The sequence below is a fragment of the Mauremys reevesii genome, linkage group 1 (assembly GCF_016161935.1).
Source record: "Mauremys reevesii isolate NIE-2019 linkage group 1, ASM1616193v1, whole genome shotgun sequence".
Lineage (NCBI taxonomy): Eukaryota > Metazoa > Chordata > Testudines > Geoemydidae > Mauremys > Mauremys reevesii.
In genome coordinates this window covers 228512306-228534745 of record NC_052623.1, presented here as the reverse complement: position 1 = coordinate 228534745, position 22440 = coordinate 228512306, and the positions used below count along the sequence as shown (strand labels likewise).

Here is a 22440-nt window from a genome sequence, read left to right as displayed (position 1 = left end):
AATGTGAGTTCCACAAATCAGATAGGCATCCCCTTGAAAGTCCCCTGAAGTCTCATATGTTTGATTCAGTCTTGATAAAAACTTGGAGGCCCAAATTCACTCCTGGCATAAGTGGCCGCAGTGCTTTTGGCTTCAGTGAAGGTGAAAAAAAAAATATACACATACAACAACAGTGAGCTGGGTTTCAGTAGGTTTGTTATAAGACTAGGCAACTTACTAAGCAAACTATTTGAGCCTCCATAAAAAGGCAATGAACTTCAAAAACCATGATCTGAGACATTTGTAAATGTTTAAACTCCAGGCTAGATTCTCTGGTGTGGTCAAGCTGTGGTTAGCATATGACCAAACTCCCTACATCCTAGGGCCAAGGAGGCTCTGGGCTGCTCCCTGTGACAGGGTTGGGACTCACCACTGTGGCACCTCCTGCTAGTCACTCCTCCAGGAATTAGCTCAGTTCATGGGGAGTGCCCTCTGCCAGTGGTGTCCCGTCCATCGCTGTTGTCTGGATCCACATTGCTCCCCACTTAGCAGCATCCTTTTGAGGCCACTGCCCTCCAGCAGTGCCCCCTAGTCCATCCTCATCCACTTCGGGGGGGGGGGGGGGGGAAGGGTAGCAACAGTCCTTGCACTGGCCTCAGTGGCCAACCACAACCTCTGAAGTCTAGCCCCTTGCCGTAAGGGCCAGTTGCAGTTTGTTTCAGCCCCCTACTGCATGGCCAAGTGCAGTACAAGGGGGAAGGCCCACCCACTACTCTAGGTCCCAACTCAGGGACCCTTTAGCAGCAGCCTCCCTGCCCTCCTTCTCTTCCCTTGTGTGCCCCTCTTCCTGGGCTGCTTCCCCTTTGCACCAGCTAGGCCCTTCCCTCAGGGCCTGCAGCCTGGCAGGTAGGGGGGCTGAAGTTCCCTTCTGCTCCCCCAAGCCTACACTACACTGTCCTAGGTGCTGGTCTCCTCACTCAAGAGACAGACCTTCCCCTCTGAAGGCAGCCTTTATATAGGGCCTAGCCTAGCCCTCATTGGCTGGCTCTAACCTTGGCCCTGATTGGCCCCCAGTAAGCCCTTTTCTCATTGGCTGCTAGCCTGCACAGCCACTCTGGCCTACTCTAGCCCCCTCTCACCTTGGGGTGGGGCAGCTGCCACACCACAGTCCCTAATACAAGTAAGTGCAGCCCTAGTTTAAATAGCTAACACCTAACATTGGGTGAAAGCTAATTAATCCAGTTACTATGTCAGCAGCATAAATTACAGCTGTCCCAGGGCTGCTCTAACAGAAGCCAGGGCCAGGCTAGCATAGGATCAGAATTACAACTGGCTCTCAGAAGGCCCTTGCCCCTCCACACCAAGCAGAGAGCAGATGCATGGGCAAACTGTGCCTGTAATCTTGTATCAGAAAACATGCAGCACTAGAATATGCAAGAAATCAGCAATTGGTCCAAACTTTCTCAATTCAAAGCCTCGCTATGAAATAAAACAGTGTGGTCCCAACACTGTGGAGTTAATGATCATTCAAAAATTGCAGACTCCCAGCAGCTGTTTGATATTACTGGTACTTACATCTTGCAGCCTTGGTGGTAAGTAATGATGCCAGCATTCTGTATAGTGGTAAGGAATGATGGATGCACACAGGGGCGGCTCTAGGATTTCCGCCGTCCCAAGCACGGCGGCACGCCGCGGGGGGCGCTCTAGCAGTCGCCGGTCCCGCGGCTCCAGTGGACCTCCCGCAGACGTGCCTGTGGAGGGTCCGCTGGCCCCGTGGCTCCGGTGGACCTCCCACAGGCACGCCTGCGGATGCTCCACCGGAGCCGCGGGACCAGCGGCCCCTCCGCAGGCACGTCTGCGGGAGGTCTACCGGAGCCGCGGTCCCAGCGGACCTTCCACAGGCATGCCTGCGGAAGGTCCGCCGGAGCTACCTGCCGCCCTCCCACTGGGACGCCGCCCCAAGCGCGCACTTGGCACGCTGGGGTCTGGAGCCGGCCCTGGATGCACACGTGTATTCTGCAGAGTCAGAGTCATCCTCACCCTCACACACCACTTGAGCTTGTTTATAGCTCACAAGATAATGGCCCTTGTGATGACAATTTTAATTAGACAATGTAACTAAAGAGGACCTGCCATTTTCACCCTGCTTTTTTAAGTATGTTAGCTGCAAATAAAACATTACATCACATCCTGACTTAACTGAATGGCTCATTCTTAAGTTACTTATGGGAAATTGGTTCATACTGTAAATGCTTCGGGGGAACGCACTGGCAGACTATTTTTATGAAAGGAATATTGGGAGAAAGATGCTCGAGAAGTAAATCATAGCACTTAAGGGCACTTAAAAGCAGGAGAGGCATTAATGTTTGGAGGAAAATGGTGGACTTTCACCTGACAAAAGGCAACAAGGGGAGCTGCTGACAGGACATGAGCTGAGTAGCCTCATGTGAATGGTGCCAGTGCCAAAGGTTCGGCAAGGCCTGTCACAGTTCAGGACCACTGCATCTGTCTTCTCCCTCCGTCGTTCAGCATGAGCACCCACTGAAGGGTCCCAGCTCCTCAGATATCACGTGGCTCCCTCCCTGCTGACCAGGAGTTTTCTAGGCTGCAAAGTTCCCTGCATACACTGTTCCCCAGCAAGTCAGACTGCTTCAGCAGGCCTGCATTGCTTTCTCTTCAGGGATTCTAAACAGCCCAGTTGCCCACAGTTACAAGCGACCACACAGCTCTTTCAAAGCCAGACTTACAGAGAAAACGTAGTAAAACAATAAAAGAACCTACCCACATGTTAATAAGCTTACCAAAGATCACCCCACACTCCAGTAGGGGCTATGGTCAGTGAATAGTCCTTCAAGCCCCATCAAGGGTTTTTTCTGTGCTCACCAGCTAATAACAGCTTTTTATCACAACAAGAATGTCCATGAATCTGTGCGTCCCCTCCTTTCTATAGTCTGGATCTTTGATCTTGGGACCCTTGGAACAGGTAGTCAGCAGACCATTGCCCTCACCTCAGCTTCAAAGAGCTGGGTTTTTGCATAACCGGAGGAGGGGGAGGGAACTCAAATTCACCTCTCCCTAAATATTTCCCAGGAAACCCAATTCACATGTATAGTCCTAAAAGTTCATCCTTGTCTGCCACATTCCATATAGTCCTCTGATCATCCAGGCCCACAGTAATATACAAACCATTCCTGTAATACAGTGGACTGCAAAGATACCTAAACTCAGTTCAATAACACCTCCCAGAGACATGGCAGGAAATTGCCATGTCTGTCACAAGGCCAGTGTAATTTGAACTTCTATTCTACACATTCTTTGCTTGGCAGTTGTACAGAACAAACACTTAGTGCATTTTCTGTTATGGTTTTCACTAGATGGCATTGACGATAAGTGGGATTGAAACAGTATTTGTGTAATTTGAGAGATGCGTTTGCTTGTTTATTGAGAGTGGGAGTTTATAGTAATCTACATGTAGAGGGGAACAATTCCTACCCCTTCAAAGCTCTATTTTCTGTCCACGTGTAGCTCATCCCCTTGGCTTTGTCAAGCAGGATGGACATAGATCCAGAGGCGCCGATTTCCCGCCTTCCCGGAGGGTGCTCGACCCCCACTCCACCCCCGCCCTCACTCCACCCTTTCCCCTAAGCCCCCACCCTTGCCCTGCCTCTTCCTGCTCCCACCCCCACCTCATTCCACCCTTTACCCCGCCTCTTCCTGCCCCCACTCCTCCCCTCCCCCAGCACCTCCTGCACACCGCTGAACTGCTGATCAAGGCAGGTGGGAGGCGTGGGGAGGGAAGGGGAGGAGCTGATCCATGGGGCTGCTGAGCACCCACTATTTTTTTTCCCCATGGATGCTCCAGTCCTGGAGCTCCCATGGTGTTTGCGTCTATGCATAGATCTAGACCTGTTCTTCAGGGAGCTGTAGGAGGGAAGTTCTGGATCCAAGACGTTCTACCACATTCCTTACCTCTGCAGAGACCACTACAGAGACACTACATGAGCTTGGGATTCTTCTGGATTTACGGAGGACAGGGTGGGAGCTGGAGGAGGCTGATCATGGGTACACCTTGGGACTCCATGGATATTCAGTCACGAGTTAATGCTGCCTCAACCAACACTAATGTCTGTGTCCCCCATCACCCTTCACTGGACATATTGTGCATGAGAAGTCAGCCAATGGCAGCAAGACTCTTTCAAGAGCTGTTTTGTTGCAGGACCAAGAGAGCAGTGTTACAAAGGGACTAACCTGCCTGGATCCCCTGAGATCACTGTGGATCTTCAAAGATCTGTGGGTGTAGAGGGTGGAACCCCTGCCCATTCTATGTAGGTTGGAATGTCGGGGGGAGGTGGAGTGTGTAAATCCTGTCCCTGCCGATTAAATGATTCAGAGGAAACTTCAGGAGCCAAAGCTCATGGGATTTCCTATCTCCTGTGTGGGTTTACTGCACACCCAGGATGATCTGGCCTACAATGTTTACATGTTTTCCCTTTCTTTTTTACAGTCCAGCTGGGAACTCTTATTCTGTCATTTATGAAAATCAGACCATGAATGGTGAGCAGAAGAAAGATGAGCAGACAGATCTCTCCAAAGGGAGGTGATGGAAAATGTACCCTCTGCTGACAATAGCATCAGCATTAGGGTCACATGTTAGGAGAGGTGATAAAAGGTCCTTGCAGATCTATTCAACCCAACCATTGCCATGCAAGTCAAGAGACTTGATGCTGGAGATTGGGCAGCGAGAGGACACAAAAACAGTTTTGTTCCATATCAGTTACAGATTCTGTCCAGTCACGTAAGCTAATACTCTCCAAACGTGTTTCAGACTCATTAGAGCCCTTCTTATGTTACGGCTCAGCAGCACAATACTGACTAGGCATTCTGCTTTGCTTTCAGCAGGGGAAATTGCCCCGCATTCTGCCCTGCTTGTCCTGATCTCAGAGTGTGACACTCAGGGCCACATTCTGAGCTCCGTTCCACTGGGACAAATCCAAAGTAACCCCAGTGATTTCAGTGGAATTATTAATGTTTTACGCCAGTGTAGGTGAGGGAAGGATATGGCCCTTAAAATTTTTTACTTTCCAAAAATCTCAGCTGTGAGTGAATACAGAAGGTCTGATCCTCCGCTCGCACCAGTTTGACAGCTGATTAACTCCACTGGGTTCAGTGGATTTTATTCGGATTTACACGGGTGCGAATTGGAGGGAAATCAGACCCTATATGAACTCAAGCCACATTCTACAATGCTGCAAGTTATATTTTGAAAACAATAATGAATATAGGTAGTATAAGAGCTACCTTTTACTTTTTCCATGTAAATGAAATAAATAGACAAGCAATGGTATGAAACTGGGGAGGGGGGAAGGGTAATCATCATTTTTTTAACAGTGTTCTCAAAACTTGGGGCTTACTCCTGCTCCTGCTGAAGTCAATGGGGATACTCCCAAAACATTGTTGCATGCGATGATTGCCACTGAAATCTTTGTAACTGCTGCTTGCAGGTAATGAACATTACTGAGTAAGTAATACTGTTAATACCAGGGTAATGTTAATTAGATGAAAAGTAAAATTGTAAAGATTTGGGGTCTGATTATGAACTCACAATCACACCACTGAGGTTTACCACTGGTGTAAAGCCATTCTGAGCTCAGGATCAGGACCTTTTCTGGTAGCTACCTGCTGAAAACTTTTGTTCCTGTCCCCCCATCCTCATTCCCCCTGAAAGTTCCATAGAGCATAATTTTTTGCTTGACATAGGAACTCAGAAAATGTCATATTGGGTCAGATCCATGGTCCCTTGTGGCCCAGATCCTGTCTCCAACAGTGGCCAGTACTAGATTCCTCAGAAGAAGAAGAAAAGAAAAGAAAACATCACATAATGGACAATTGCAATGGAGAAAATGGAGGATGTCTCTTATTAATCCAGGTGATAAGTGATTGGCTTTTTGTCTCAGTATTTTTTCTGTCAGTGAACCATAGCACAATACACAAGAAGGTTGTTAGAAAATATCTTTAAGAACACAAAGCAAAGACATTAATTGATCCTGCATTGTTCCCTGAAGCCCTTTGTTACAGACCAAATTATGTCAGCCCCGGAGCAATGCAAGGAGGGAGGGCACAGAATTTCTTCCAAGCACCTAGACACAGGGGGAAGAAATAATTTGGTTGCAGGTGCTCGGGAAAGCAGCTGGGAAGAGCCTAGTATTCCCTCTGGGGCTGCGGGGTGGGAAGAGTGACTTGGCCCTGCAGCCCCTCATGCCTCATCGGGGTGGCACAGGTAGGGATGAAAGCTACACATTTTTCATGGAGTTTAAGGCCTAAGGATGAAATCCTGGATATACTGAAGTCAATGGGAGTTCTGCCATTGATTTCAATTGGACCAGACATTCCCCTTGATTCTGTTACCCTCACTCTCATTGAGTCATATTTTACTTCACACTGATTTCATTGGAACACTCTGTGGAGTAAGGTACTGCTCAGTGGAGTAAAGAATCCACAAAATCTGGCTCTTACCAAGAGCCTCTTCTCCCCTAGCTCCTACCAGCACCTTTGAGGGACTATGTCTTACAAAGGCCTACTGGCTTCAGGCACTGGTACAGCTTCTCCCCTCCCCAGCGTGGCTCTTCCTATGAAGAAACTTCACCTGGCTCTCTACAAGGAGGAAGGACTCTAGTATCTGCCTATGCATTAGGATGAATGCAAAAGTCAAAGACCTCACGTGCCCTTCCTAGGCATACTCTGCAGTACGGGAGGGCCTGTGTTTCAGACATGATCTCATTTCTTTAGTGTCTTCACTCTGAACAGAATTTCCCACACTGTATAGTTCACTGTAAGTCTCAGCATATTTTGGATGTCAGCAATTACTCATGTAGGGTGAAATTTTTCAAAAGCACTGAAGGATTAGGCCCCATTTTTAAAAGTGATTCAGGCCCATTGGGACAGGCAAATCCCTGCATGGCATAGAGGTGGCCTAGCAGGCTGCATGCCAACACCTTTGTGATCACGGGCATAGGGAACATGTCATGAGCACGGGCAGGGAAAAGGTGAATGGTCAGAGTGCCACTGCACTGTGGCAGACACCTAGCTGCCACAAAGGGCCCTTGTGGGCCATTGCAACTGGGCTCACTTAGAGCAGCTCTGAGACATCTCAAAGTTGACATAGGGCTTGAACAGGCTCCAGACAGCATCAGGGGTGTGGGGAATCAGAAGGGTGAGTTAAAGCCGCCTTTTGTCCAGCAGAGGAAGTGTTAGGACGGTTATTGGAAGTAGAACTTGCAAAGGGGTGCAATTGGGAGAAGCCTTTTCAGGTCTCTCCCTTCCTTGTACGCCTCAGCAGAGTTTGTACCAATCTAGCTCATAATGCCACCATCGCTACTCAGTAAGAAAACACAGATGCCCATCCCACTGTATAGAAAGTTGTGCAAGGGTTTTGGTTATCAAGCTGGATGGTTTAGTGCACTTAACTCAATATGCAGTACACGTGGTCCCATTCCCAACTTCATCACTGAATGCAGTGTACCTCTAACCCATCACCATTTTATTTTGTGTTTGTTGACTCTGATGTATCTAAACCTCCCTCTCCCTGGATTGGCTGCACTTTAAATCAGGATCTTGATTTGCCCCAGGGTCCTGGGGAGATAACAGACAAACTCTCCCTAGTAATCAAATAATAATATCAATTCCAGTCAACAATCATTATGCAGCTCAAAACCAATTCTAATATGCTACAGCAACAAACACCTGTCAACACATATACAGTGCAGGCAAATGAGGACTTAGTTTTATTTTAATGTGACAGCAGTGTTTAAATCTACAGAAAGTGGTTTGTAACTGCTTAGCTAAGAAATTGTAAGTGCCCTATTTCCAAAGCAAGAGACCCAGAAAATGTGGAATAAAAAGATATTTTGAGCTACAACGCCCAATTATGCTGCAAACCAGAGGTGAGTCCAAACTGCAATCCCACATTCTAGCCCCCTAGAAATATAGCAGCATTTGGAATCCAAATGCAGATGCAGAGTCAGATTTACCCATTAGTTGCCTCTCTATAATTGCCCAGAACCAAAATAACCCTAAAGCTTCGAGTGACTGAAATCTGGACTTGTATTTAGCATCTCAGACCCATTTTCTAATATAAATCAGATTGTTCTGAGAAAGTGCTACCTGAAAATCAATGTGTATTCCAGAAATTAGGCTTCTCTTCTCACTTACAATGGCATAAATCTGAGGTTATGCCATTAAGTCAGTGGACTTGCATGGGTGTAAAAGTGATGTGAGAAGTGAATGGCCCTCTGACTATACTGATTTTATCTCTGCTGTTTCCATGCTGGGAGAAGGGAGGTCATTAAACTACTTTGTAAATCCAGAGGAGATACTGAGATACATTACTGAGCCAGATCTTCTGTGGGTATAAATTAGCATAGCTGCAATGAGTCAATCTAGTTACAATGAGAATCTGGCCCAGTGACTTCGCTTGAACTACTCTAAGGCCTGGTCTACACTAGGACTTTAATTCAAATTTAGCAGCGTTAATTCGAATTAACCGCGCACCCGTCCACACCAGGAAGCCATTTAATTCGACATAGAGGGCTCTTTAGTTTGAATTTGGTACTCCACCCCGACGAGGGGAGTAACGCTAAATTCGACATGGCTATGTCGAATTAGGCTAGGTGTGGATGCAAATCGAACTTAGTAGCTCCGGGAGCTATCCCACACTGCACCACTCTGTTGACGCTCTGGACAGCAGTCCGAGCTTGGATGCTCTGACCAGCCACACAGGAAAAGTCCCGGGAAAATTTGAATTCCTTTTCCTGTCTGGACAGTTTGAATCTCATTTCGTGGTTGGACATCGGGGCGAGCTCAGCAGCACCGGCAGCAATGCAGAGCTCTCCAGCAGAGGAGTTCATGTAATCTCTGAATAGAAAGAGGGCCCCAGCATAGACTGACCGGGAAGTCTTGGATCTGCTCGGTGTGTGGGGTGAGGAGTCTGTGCTTTCGGAGCTGCGCTCCAAAAAATGGAATGCAAAGACCTACGAGAAGGTCTCCAAAGCCATGAGAGACAGAGGATACAGGCAGGATGCAACGCAGCGCCGCGTGAAAATCAAGGACCCCAGACAAGGCTACCAAAAAATCAAAGCGGCAAACAGACACTACGGAGCCTGCCACCACTGCCCCACCAGTGACCGTGGATTCTGACGATGGGATAGTGTTGACGGCCAGTTCCTCGGCGATGTTCACGGATGGGGAAGATGAGGAAGGGTTTGTGGAGGACGAGGCAGGCGACAGCGCTTACAACGCTGGTTTCCCTGACAGCCAGGATCTCTTCATCACCGTCACGGAGATCCTCTACCAACCCTCCCCGGCCATTAACCCGGACCCTGAATCAGGGGAAGGAGCAGTCGGTAAGTGCTTTAAACATGTCAACTTTAATTCTTAATATAACAGGAATCTGAAGTATGTGAAAAGGAGGTCTCTCTATATATGGGGATAGAACAGAAATCCTCCTGGGAGATCTCCACGAAGCTCTCCTGGAGGTAATCGAAAAGCCTCCGCAGGAGGTTCCTGGGGAGAGATGCCTTATTGGGTGCTCCGTGGTAGCACACTTTTCCACGCCAGGCTTTCATGAGGTACTCAGGGAGCATTGCCTCCCCGAGCACGGCTGCATAGGGCCCTGGTTTGTGCTGGCTTTCACGCAGCATGCGCTCTCTATCTCCTTCAGTGACCGTCCTCAGGGTGATCTCACTCGGAGACTCCTGCATCTAATTAGGGGAATTACTGTAATGTTATTCCTGGTCCAAAGTATTTTTAAAAAATCTCCGGACAGGCGGCGTAGCAGAGACTCAGCACGCTGCTGAGTGACAAGCGTAACGGAAAGCCAAAGAATCAAATGGACGCTCATTGAGGGAGGGGGGACTGAGGACGCAAGGTATCCCACAGTTCCTGCAGTCTCCGAAAAGCATTTGCATTCTTGGCTGAGCTCCCAATACCTGTACGGTCAAACACATTGCCCGCGGCGGTTAAGGGTATAGCTCGTCAATGTACAACCACCCCCCACCCCCAGAAGGAAAAGGACTCTTTTAAATGTCACCCTATGTGTACTGAATGCTGCTGGTAGACACGATGCTGTGGAACTGCACTGTAGCATCCTCCCCCCCCCCCCCATTATGGGTGGCTGACGGTGCAATATGACTGATATCCGTCGTCATCATCATCAGCCTTGCTGTAGATGGTGTAGTGCAATACGACTGGTACCCATCCTCGTCATCAGCCCGTAAGTAGACAGCCTGCTAACCGTCTTCATCATAGCAACAGGGGGCTGAGCTCCATCAGCCCCCGCCCTTCATGTGTAAAGAAAGGATTCTGTACTACCTGGACTGTCATAGCAGCAGGATGCTGTTTTCCTCTCCCACACACTGCTTAATGTCCTGTCTGGACAATCATAGCAGCTGGAGGCTGCCTTCCCCTTATTTCATTTCAGTAACAAGTCACTGTTTCTTATTCCTGCATTCTGTATTACTTCAGCACACAAATCAGGGGACACTGCAACGGTAGCCCGGGAAGGCTGGGGGAGGAGGGAAGCAACACGTGGGGTTGTTACAGGAGCACCCCCTGTGAATGCCATGCAGCTCATCATTCCTGAATAATCTGACATGGAGCGGCTGTGCTCTCTGGTTCTGTGAAACACTGGATCTCTACTACACTAGCCCCATATTCTATGCAGGAATTATTCTATTTTTAGATACCATAAAGGAGGGATTGACTCGGGCAGTCATTCCCAGTTTTGTCTTTTGCGCCCCTGGCTGATCTCGGCCAGGGGCACCTATGACAGCAGCAGAAGGTATAATGCAATACGACTGGTAACCATCATCACCTTGCCAATTTACAATGGCATGGTAGATGGTACAGTATGGCTGATAACCATCTCTGCTGTCATGCAAAAGCAAATGAATACTGCTGTGTAGCGCTGCTGAATCGCCTCTGTCCGCAGCATCTAGTACACATACGGTGACAGTGACAAAAGGCAAAACAGGCTCCATGGTTGCCACGCTATGGCGTCTGCCAGGGCAATCCAGGGAAAACGGGCTCAAAATGATTGTCTGGCGTTGCTTTCCCAGAGAAGGAATGACTGACTACATTTACCCAGAACCACCCGCGACAATGAAATTTGCACCATCAGGCACTGGGATCTCAACCCAGAAGTGCAAGGGTCGGGGGACACTGCGATGGGGTAGAACAGGGGCAGAGTTTATGCTTTCAGGATTGCCTGCAGCAGGAGTGCGCACGAGATAGGTGCTGTGCATGGTGTTGTTCACAGACACAGACTAGACTGTGTTCATTGTTCGCAAAAATGTATCTTTGCAAGGAATTCACTCCCTTTCTCCCATCACACAGCTTCGACTGTCTCCAGACCTGCCACAGCATCCCCCTCACAGAGGCTGGCAAAGATTAGGCGGCGAAAGAAAAAGACACGGGACGAGATGATCGCTGAAGTTATGGGGTGCTCCCGAGCCGAGGCAGACCAGCAGAACCAGTGGGGGGAGACCCTCTCTCTGTACCAGCGCTCACACAACGAACGGGAGAAGAGGTGGCATGAGGAAGACAAGCAGGCGACTCAAACGCTGCTTGGACTAATGAGGGAGCAAACGGACACGTTCCGGCGCCTTGTGGATGTTCTGCAGGACCGCAGCCAGGAGGACAGAGCCCCCCCGCAGTGTTTCTGCAACCTCCCTCCCCCGCCACAAAGTCCCATACCTCCCGTCACCCAAAGTAACCAGAAGGAGTGGCGCCAGGGGCCATGAAAACTGTCACTGCACCCCAGCAGAGTGCTCAAGTACCCAAAAGCTCTCATACCCTAATTTTTGAGAATTCCTTCCCTTCCTGACTCACCCAGGCCCCAATCCCAGTTTCATCCCCTGACTGTCTGGTTAATTATTAAAAATACTTTGCTGTTAATTACTGTTTCTGTCATGCTTTTTTACACAATGCTGTGTTTGAAGGGGTGGGTGGGTGGGGAAAGGGGTAGGGTATTGCATAGGACAGTCACCTTTAGCAGGGTAGAGAGACGGGGGCAGGATCAGCAGCAGGTCACACACACAGTGCAGTCAGTAGGCACCCTGGTCGGTATGGGAGGTGGTTTGCAGGTTCTGTGTGGGTGGGTGGGGTACGTGACTTTGTAGCGGGGGAGGGGGTTACAGATCTCATGCAACGGTCCCTGTCCTGGACCACAGAGCCACGCAGCAGAGGAATCTGTATCCGTCCTCCACTGCCGCAAGGCCACATAGCCCCCGCACACAGAGTCCCAAAAAGGAGGGATGGCAGGCTCCGTTGAAACAACCAGTCTGGCACTGCAGACCGCTCTGGGAGCAGGAGCCTGTCATTCCTCGAGTTTAGAGGCGGTCTTTACATCACTGCACACCCTACCCAGCACAGTCTGCGTGCCAGTTTCAACCCTTTAACGCAAAGTCATCAATAAAGAAATCTTTGTAAAGTCACAGTGGACCATCTGTTTTATTTTTAAACATGTGTTGGAAGTGGGGGAAGCGGGGTGGACGGGGTATGTAACTGCAGATGCTAGTCAACAGTAACTTGGTAAAGAAACGGGGGCAGGTTCAGCTTCTCTGTAAACAAACTGAACAGTCACAGGTCACGCTGCTCGCTGCTCGCTGGTACTTGAAGAGTTCCTTGTCGCTGTGCAAGGCGCCTGCACAGAGCTTCACGAGCCAGGGCATTAGCGGGTAGGCTGGGTCCCCGAGGATCACTGTAGGCATCTGCACATCCCCAAGAGTTATTTTGTGGTCCGGGAAGAAACTACCTTCCTGCAGGCGTCTAAACAGATGAGATTTCCTGAAAACACGCGCGTCATGAACCTTGTCCGGCCACTCGACGTTGATGTTGGTAAAACGTCCCCCATGGTCCACCAGTGCTCGCAGCACCATTGAAAAGTAGCCCGATTTCTCAGCAGCTGACTGTGGAAGAGGTGGACGATAAGGTGCGAGGAGTTGACAACGGCCATAACTGCAGCGGGCTCCATGCTCGCAGTGCTGTGGCTCCCGCACTGTCACTGAGCAGAAAAGTGCACGAACAGATTGCCCGCAGGCACTTTCGGGGAGGGAGGGAGGGCGTGTTTGACGGTTCAATGATGACAGTTACCCAAAACCACCCTTGACACATTTTTCCCCCAGCATGCATTGGGGGGAAATCCCAGAATTCCAATGGGCAGCGGGGAGTGCGGGAACTGTGGGATAGCTTCCCACAGTGCACCGCTTTCAAAGTCGACGCTTGCCCCGTTACTGTGGACTCACACAGTCGAATTAGTGTATTTAGTGTGGATACACAAATTCGACTTCATAAGGTCGATTCCACAAATTCGACTTAAGTTGATTCGAAATAGTCTTGTAGTGTAGACATACCCTAAGTTTAGCTAGATGTGCCTGAGATCAGAATGTGTCCTGAATCTTTTCATCCTCTGCTGTGCCTGTCCTGCATCCTCCAACATACACCCACACCTTCAAAGACTCTGTTCTCTTTCCTCCTGACTATACATTAAGTCAGGGCCCAATCCTACAAATGCTAACTCCCATAAGAAGTCCATAATCACCTGCATCTTCACACTGAAGTCAACGAGATCACTCATGTGAGTAACAAGCACTTGTATCAGTAAGCTCTGAGTGACTGGCTCCCAGGTAAAGCATGATAAATCTGCATAATTTATCCCCAAACAAAGGCCAGATTCTGAGAGGTGTGAAGCGCCACCATGTCCCACCAAAGTCACTAACATGAGTCACTAATATGAAGTCCACAGGATCTGCAGCTCCAGGATCTAGGTCCAGACTATCAGATATAAATGTATATGAGCCTGATTCCCCAGTGAGGTGCACATTGTGTAGTCATATAACCTGTAGTCATATGAAATAGATATAATACATTACCAGTGGTGAAAGAGAATTCTGATTTGGTAGCATTTCATGCCCTTTTGCACTCGCTTTGCAGATAAGTGAAAACATGATGCTCATCACAATGGAAAATTGGACTCAGAATCACCACGTTAATTTCAAGCCAAGTCCCTCTAAAATTGCTGAAACAGGCACCTTATCTTCCTTTGAAAGCGTTTAGTGCTAAGTAAGTACTTCCTATCACTTTACCGGTATTAATACTCAAAATTCCACACACATTACTTCCACATTCCTCCAGAATTCTGTTCACAACGCCTGACTCTACTCCCCATACTATTCCATTCATTCCTCCCCTGCAGTGCTGTGCTTTCATATTTCCCCAGGTGATGAGGTGTTCAGCCCACTCCAACCCTGAAAGGGACAAGGAAACTCAGAGATGGCCAGTTAGTGTGATATGTCCCACAAGAGGGGATTAGACTGGAGGAGTAGCTCCTGATTGGAGGATGAAGCTCAGCTGAGCAGTATAAAGCCAGGAAGCCGGCAACAGAAAAGGCTGCAGTGAAGAAGTCTGCAGTCCAGGAAAAGAGTAGGCGTCGGGCCATGAGGAAAAAGCATACCCTGAAGAGAGAAGGGTGGAGAAGAAAGCCTGTGGGAGGTGGAGTAGGAAGCAGCCTCGGGAGTGAGCAGCACGTTTGGGGTCTGAACAGACCTTGCTATGTGTTGAAGGTCCTTGGGCTGGAACCTGGAGTAGAGGGTTGGCCTTGGTTCCACGACCAGCCACTGACAGAATAGCATTGTCTGGACATCAGGTCCGGTGAGACTCCTGTACCCCTGCAGGAGGAAACCCCATAGTGATTTCGCTGGAGGGCTGAGTCATGAAGAGAAAGTAGCAGCTCCTGGAGTGAGAGAGGGGTTACAGACTAAGAAGGAGTCAGAGAGTGATGGGTGAAGCTGCTAGAAAGGGGCATTGGCCTGGCAGAGCTAATCTCCAGAACAGTCAGGAGAAGGCAATATCAAGCAGTGAGTAGATAAACTGTGATACCCAGTACTCTTCCAACATTCCCACAGCATAAACAGGGGCAGCAGGTTTGTAGAAATTTTCATGTTCTCTGTGTATATATATCTTCTTACTGTATTTTCCACTGCATGCATCTGATGAAGTGGGTTTTAGCCCATGAAATCTTATGCCCAAATGCATTTGTTAGTCTCTAAGGTGCCACAAGAACTCTGTGTTCTTTTTGCTGATACAGACTAACACGGCTGCTACTCTGAAATGTGTCTGCTCTGAGTAAGCCTTAAAGATTCCATTGCAATCTTCACATGGGTATTTGCGGTCTGGGGTTCTGTCCACCGGCTCCTGCCAGCCGGGGTCCCAGCCCCGCTCAGCCCGCTGCTGGCCCGGGGTTCCATTCACCCAGCGGGCTGAGCCGTGACTCCGGCTGGCAGCAGCATACCAGTAAATATCGGCTCGCGTGCCGCCTTTGGCAGGTGTGCCGTAGGTTGCCGACCCCTGTTCTATATATAATGAGAGACACAAGGTGGGTGAGGAATTTTTTTTTTTTACTGGACCAGACTCTTCAGGAGAAGACTTCTGTGTAGCTCGAAAGCTGGTCTCTCTCACCAACAGAAGCTGGTCCAATAAAAGATATTACCTCACTCACCTTGTCTTTCTAATATCCTAGGATCAATGTGGCTACAACAACACTCCAAATATATAAATAATGTGTTGTTTGTTTTCCCAGCATCCCACCTCCTGGCATTTTTTCTTCCCCCCTGACCGCCATCACTGATGCACAGTCTTCAGTATTCTTTTGTCATTCCTTTGGCAGTCTCCACACTAATCCTCCAATATCACCCCTCAAAAATGGTCCTCAAGCATTGTCTTCAGAATTCCTCTGTTCTCTCCCTCCTGTTCCTGGAATTTCCTTTCAGTGCTCTTGAATTTTACAAGAATTCCTCGTGTATTCCCCTGGATATTCCCTAGAACTCTCCCTGCATTTCCCTAAAATTTCTCTACACTCCTGTGGCTCTCCTCAACTTTTCCCCTAACATACCTCCATCATTCCTTAAGATTTCCCAAATATTACTCCAGCATTCCCTCAATACTCCTCCCAGCATTCTGCTACCTGCTCCAGTATTTCTTTAGCCTTTTTCCAACATTCTTCCAGGATTCACTGAGCATTCTTCCAACATTCCCCAGTCATTTTCCTTAACTGAGTAACAATTTCTCCATCATTCCCTTAGCATTCCACCAGCATGCTCTAGGCATTCCTCTAGCATTGTCTGAGCATATCCCCAGAATTTCTTGTATTATCCAAGCAGTCCCTCAACATACAAATCAGATATGAAAGAGCTAAATCGTTTTGAGGAGCAAGTTCAGATCTCTAGAGATTTACCTCTGCCTCTCATCTCTCTGAAACAGATACACTGAAATGCACAGTATCATGCTAGCATTTCCATGTAACATCTTTACGCTCCTAAAGCATTTCCCTAGCATTCTTCCAGTATTTCTCCTCTTGATTCCTCTAGCATGTCCCAAGCATTGTTCCAGGATTCATCAGTGTTCCCTCAGGCTGCTGGTGAACCGTCAATCACGCCCTCCCTCCCTCCCCGAAAGCGCCTGCGGGCAATCTGTTCGTGCACTTTTCTGCTCAGTGACAGCGCGGGCGCCACAGCACTGCGAGCACGGAGCCCGCGGCAGTTATGGCCGTTGTCAACTCCTCGCACTTTATCGTCCACCTCTTCCACAGTCAGCTGCTGAGAAATCGGGCTACTTTTCAATGGTGCTGCGAGCACTGGTGGACCATGGGGGACGTTTTACCAACATCAACGTCGGGGGGCCGGACAAGGTTCATGACGCGCGTGTTTTCAGGAAATCTCGTCTGTTTAGATGCCTGCAGAAAGGTAGTTTCTTCCCGGACCACAAAATAACTCTTGGGGATGTGCAGATGCCTATAGTGATCCTCGGGGACCCAGCCTACCCGCTAATGCCCTGGCTCGTGAAGCTCTGTGCAGGCGCCTTGCACAGCGACAAGGAACTCTTCAAGTACCAGTGAGCAGCAAGCAGCGTGACCTGTGACTGTTCAGTTTCTTTACAGAGAAGCTGAACCTGCCCCTGTTTCTTTACCAAGTTACTGTTGACTAGCATCTACAGTTACATACCCCGTCCACCCCGCTTCCCCCACTTCCAACACACGTTTAAAAATAAAACAGATGGTACACTGTGACTTTACAAAGGTTTCTTTATTGATGACTTTGTGTTAAAGGGTTGAAACTGGCACGCAGACTGTGCTGGGAAGGGTGTGCGGTGATGTAAAGACCGCCTCTAAACTCGAGGAATGACAGGCTCCTGCTCCCAGAGCGGTCCGCAGTGCTGGACTGGTTGTTTCAACGGAGCCTGCCATCCCTCCTTTTTGGGACTCTGTGTGCGGGGGCTATGTGGCCTTGCGGCGGGGGAGGACGGATACAGATTCCTCTGCTGCGTGGCTCTGTGGTCCAGGACAGGGACCGTTGCATGAGATCTGTAACCCCCCTCCCCCGCTACAAAGTCACGCCCCCCACCCACCCACACAGAACCTGCAAACCACCTCCCATACCGACAAGGGTGCCTACTGACTGCACTGTGTGTGTGACCTGCTGCTGATCCTGCCCCCGTCTCTGTACCCTGCTAAAGGAGACTGTCCTATGCAATACCCTACCCCCTTCCCCACCCACCCCTTCAAACGCAGCGTTGTGTAAAAAAGCATGAGGGAAACAGTAATTAACAGCAAAGTATTTTTAATAATTAACCAGACAGTCAGGGGATGAAACTGGGATTGGGGCTACGGTGAGTCAGGAAGGGAAGGAATTCTCAAAAATTAGGGTATGAGAGCTTTTGGGTACTTGAGCACTCTGCTGGGGTGCAGTGACAGTTTTCACGGCCCCTGGCGCCACTCCTTCTGGTTACTTTGGGTGACGGGAGGTATGGGACTTTATGGCGGGGGAGGGCGGTTGCAGATACACTGCGGGGGGGCTCTGTCCTCCTGGCTGCGGTCCTGCAGAACATCCACAAGGCGCCAGAGCGTGTCCGTTTGCTCCCTCATTAGTCCAAGCAGCGTTTGAGTCGCCTGCTTGTCTTCCTCACGCCACCTCTCCTCCCGTTCGCTGTGTGAGCGCTGCTGCTGAGAGAGGGTCTCCCTCCACTGGCTCTGCTGGTCCGCCTCGGCTCAGGAGCACCCCATAACTTCAGCGATCATCTCGTCCCATGTCTTTCTCTCTCGCCGCCTAATCTTTGCCAGCCTCTGTGAGGGGGATGCTGTGGCAGGTCTGGAGACAGTCGAAGCTGTGTGATGGGAAAGAGGGAGTGAATTCCTTGCAAAGATACATTTCTGCGAACAATGAACACAGTCTAGTCTGTGTCTGTGAACAACACCATGCACAGCACCTATCTTGTCCGCACTCCTGCAGCAGGCAATCCTGAAAGCATAAACTCTGCCCCTGTTCTACCCCATCGCAGTGTCCCCCGACCCTTGCACTTCTGGGTTGAGATCCCAGTGCCTGATGGTGCAAATTTCATTGTCGCGGGTGGTTCTGCGTAAATGTAGTCAGTCATTCCTTCCTCCGGGAAAGCAATGCCAGACAATCATTTCAAGCCCATTTTCCCTGGATTGCCCTGGCATACGCCATAGCGTGGCAACCATGGAGCCTGTTTTGCCTTTTGTCACTGTCAACGTATGTGTACTAGATGCCGCGGACAGAGGCGATTCTGCAGCGCTACACAGCAGCATTCATTTGCTTTTGCATGACAACAGAGATGGTTATCAGCCATACTGCACCATCAACCACGCCAATGTAAATTGGCAAGGTGATGACGGGTAGCTGTCCTATTGCACTACACCTTCTGCTGCTGTCATAAGTGCCCCTGGCCGAGATCGGCTGGGGGCGCAAAAGACAAAACTGGGAATGACTCCCCGAGTCAATCCCTCCTTTATGGTATCTAAAAATAGAAACAGTCCCGCCTAGAATATGGGGCAACTGTACTAGGGTTTTAGTGTATCAGAGAACTACAGAGCACAGCCGCTCTGTGTCAGATCCCATCTGAATGACGAGCTGCATGCCATTCACAGGGGGTGCCCCTGCAACAACCCTACCTGTTGCTTCCCTCCTCCTCCAGCCTTCCTGGGCTACCGTTGTAGTGTCCCCCCATTTGTATGCTGAAGTAATAAGGAATGCAGGAATAAGAAACAGTGACTTGTTAGGGAAATGAAATGAGGGTAAGGCAGCCTCCAGCTGCTATGATAGTCCAGGCATTACAGAATCTTTTCTTTACACATGAAGGGCGGGGGCTGATGGAGCTCAGCCCCCTGTTGCTATGATGAAGATGGTTAGCAGGCCGTCTACTTATGGGCTGATGACGAGGACGGGTACCAGTCGTATTGCACTACACCATCTACAGCAGGGCTGATGATGATGACGACGGATATCAGTCATACTGTACCATCAGTCACCCATGAGGCGGGGGGGGAGGGGATGCTACCGTAGCGTGCCGCAGCATCGCGTCTACCAGCAGCATTCAGTACACATAGGGTGACATTTACAAGAGTCAAGAGATGATTTCTTTCCCTTTTCCTTCTGGGGGTGGGGGGTGGCTGTACATTGACGAGCTATGCCCTGAATCACCATGGAGCCTGTGTTTGACCCTAGAAGCATTTGGAGCTCAGCCAAGAATGCAAATGATTTTCGGACACAGTGGGAACTGTGGGATAGCTTGCGTCCTCAGCCCCCCCTCCCTCTTTCCCTCCATGAGCGTCCATTTGATTCTTTGGCTTCCCGTTACGCTTGTCACGCAGCAGCGTGCTGACTCTCTGCTACGCCGTCTGTCTGGAGATTTTTTTAAAATACTTTGGACCGGGCGTAACATTACGGTAATTTTCCTAATTAGATGCAGGAGTCGCCGAGCGAGATCGCCCTGAGGAGGGTCACTGAAGGAGATAGAGAGCGCATGCTGCGTGAAAGCCAGCACAAACCAGGGCCCTATGCAGCCGTGCTCGGGGAGGCAATGCTCCCTGAGTACCTCATGAAAGCCTGGCACGGAAAGGTGTGCTACCACGGAGCACCCAATAAGGCAGCTCTCCCCAGGAACCTCCTGCAGAGGCTTTTCGATTACCTCCAGGAGAGCTTTGTGGAGATCTCCCAGGAGGATTTCTGATTTATCCCCATATATAGAGAGATCTCCTTTTCACATACTTCAGATTCCTGTTATATTAAGAATAAAAGTTTACATCTTTAAAGCACTTACCGAGTGATCCTTCCCCTGATTCAGGATCCAGGTTAACGGCCGGGGAGGGTTGGTAGGGGCTGTCCGTGAGGGTGATGAAGAGATCCTGGCTGTCAGGGAAACCAGCGCTGTCGCCTGCCTCGTCCTCCACAAACTCTTCCTCATCTTCCCCGTCCGCGAACATCGCCGAGGAACTGGCCGTCGACACTGTCCCATCGTCAGAGTCCACGGTCACTGGTGGGGCAGTGGTGGCAGGCTCCGTAGTGTCCGTTTGCCGCTTTGATTTTTTGGTAGCCTTGTCTGGGGGTCCTTGATTTTCACGCGGCACTGCGTTGCATCCCGTCTGTATCCTCTGTCTCTCATGGCTTTGGAGACCTTCTCGTAGGTCTTTGCATTCCGTTTTTTGGAGCGCAGCTCCGAAAGCACAGACTCCTCACCCCACACACCGAGCAGATCCAAGACTTCCCGGTCAGTCTATGCTGGGGCCCTCTTTCTATTCAGAGATTACATGAACTCCTCTGCTGGAGAGCTCTGCATTGCTGCCGGTGCTGCTGAGCTCGCCCCGATGTCCAGCCACGAAATGAGATTCTAACTGTCCAGACAGGAAAAGGAATTCAAATTTTCCCGGGACTTTTCCTGTGTGGCTGGTCAGAGCATCCAAGCTCGGACTGCTGTCCAGAGCGTCAACAGAGTGGTGCAGTGTGGGATAGCTCCCGGAGCTACTAAGTTCGATTTGCATCCACACCTAGCCTAATTCGACATAGCCATGTCGAATTTAGTGCTACTCCCCTCGTCGGGGTGGAGTACTGAATTCGAACTAAAGAGCCCTCTAGGTCGAATTAAATGGCTTCCTGGTGTGGACGGGTGCGCGGTTAATTCGAATTAACACTGCTAAATTCGAATTAAAGTCCTAGTGTAGACCAGGCCTTAGTATTTCTACAGCATGCTCCAAGCATTCCTCTAGCACTATCCATGCAGTTCTTTAGCATTCTCCTAGCATTGGCATCTACATTATATAAGATAGTAATGGGTGCCTTAGAAATACCTAGCTAGATAATGCGAGCATTGGTTGTGCATTTCTTCTAAGTGCCCATCCCCCAGCCCTATGCCCCCAGCATACAGGTCAGGTTTGAAATACCTCAGTTCCATGAAAGTCCAGCAGGGTTGACTCAGCTCTTCATCTTTCTAGAGTAAATAAACAGAGTTCCATCCAGTTTACTCTGTGTGTTTCCTTCCAATGGGTCCTTAAAATCCAGCTGCTGCATACAGCATTTTCCATAAGAGTAGGCATATTCTGCGGAGTCCTTCATCAGATTTCTTCTTTTAGCCAAATTTCTCCACCAGCACCATTGCAATGTCACCTCAGCATTCCTCCTACATTCCCACAGTATTTTTTCAATGTTCAGTGGCACTCATCACTGTAATATCTGAGCACCTCTCAATCTTTAATGTATTTATCCTCACAACACTCCTGTGAGGTAGGGCAGTGCTGTTATCCCCATTGTACAGATGGGGAACTGAGGCATACTGAGGTTAAATGACTTGTGCAATCCTCTGCATTAAGCCATTATATCTGGCAGCATTGTATTTAATTATCTTCCAGTATTTTTCTAGCATTCACCTACCTTTTTTTTTTTTTTTTTGGCATTTTTGCCAGCATGGGGTTGCCTCAGTTCATGCTTCCAGCAAGTTGGATCCATGATACAATACATCTAAAAATCATCATTACAAAGGGGAAGATCACATCCCCACCACTGCTATCCATCATAGAAATTGCCACTCTTGATCAGGCCTGGGGCCCCTGGATTTCAGTATTTTGTCTCCAGGAGGGGCCAGCACTAGATGCTTCAGAAGGAGGCTGTTGGGGGAGAGGCAGTGGGATACTCTTTTCCCCACTCTGTGATGTCCTGATGATGCTTCTGGTCCCTTCCCAGCATCACCTGTATGGTTTGTGTAGGCCTAGGGAAAATGGAAATGTCTGCCCTCCCAGACCACCCAATTATTCACTAAAGGGATTACAACCTACCACTTTGTACCTGTTGTGGTGCTAGACAAAGCACATGGCTCACTTGTTGTGTATTTGGTTGTCATGGTTTTTGTTCCTATGGCAACTGAGTTAGATTATTAGGGGATAGCCCAGCCAGCTTCAGGTCAGCTAGTCAGGTGAGCTCCGTGTCTGTAAATAAATGGTAGCTTTGTTAACTGTCTGCTCTCTGGCCTCAAGTGATTTCTTCCTAAACCCAAGGATATAACAAGTGGCGACGAGGGTGGGATACTGGTGCTGCCCCAGCAACAGAAGGAAGTAGAAGTCAAGAT

General features: G+C 49.3%; 1 protein-coding gene across 1 annotated transcript in view; it reads right to left on the bottom strand.

The window, feature by feature from the left end:
• LOC120387927 (elongation of very long chain fatty acids protein 4-like) overlaps positions 1–21754 on the bottom strand; it is an 88314-nt gene extending 66560 nt beyond the window's left edge. Inside the window, exon 1 of the mRNA XM_039509352.1 lies at positions 21263–21754. The gene's annotated coding sequence lies outside the window, so the exon portion shown is untranslated. The remainder of the gene's footprint in view (positions 1–21262) is intronic.
• Between the last annotated feature and the right edge of the window lie 686 nt (positions 21755–22440).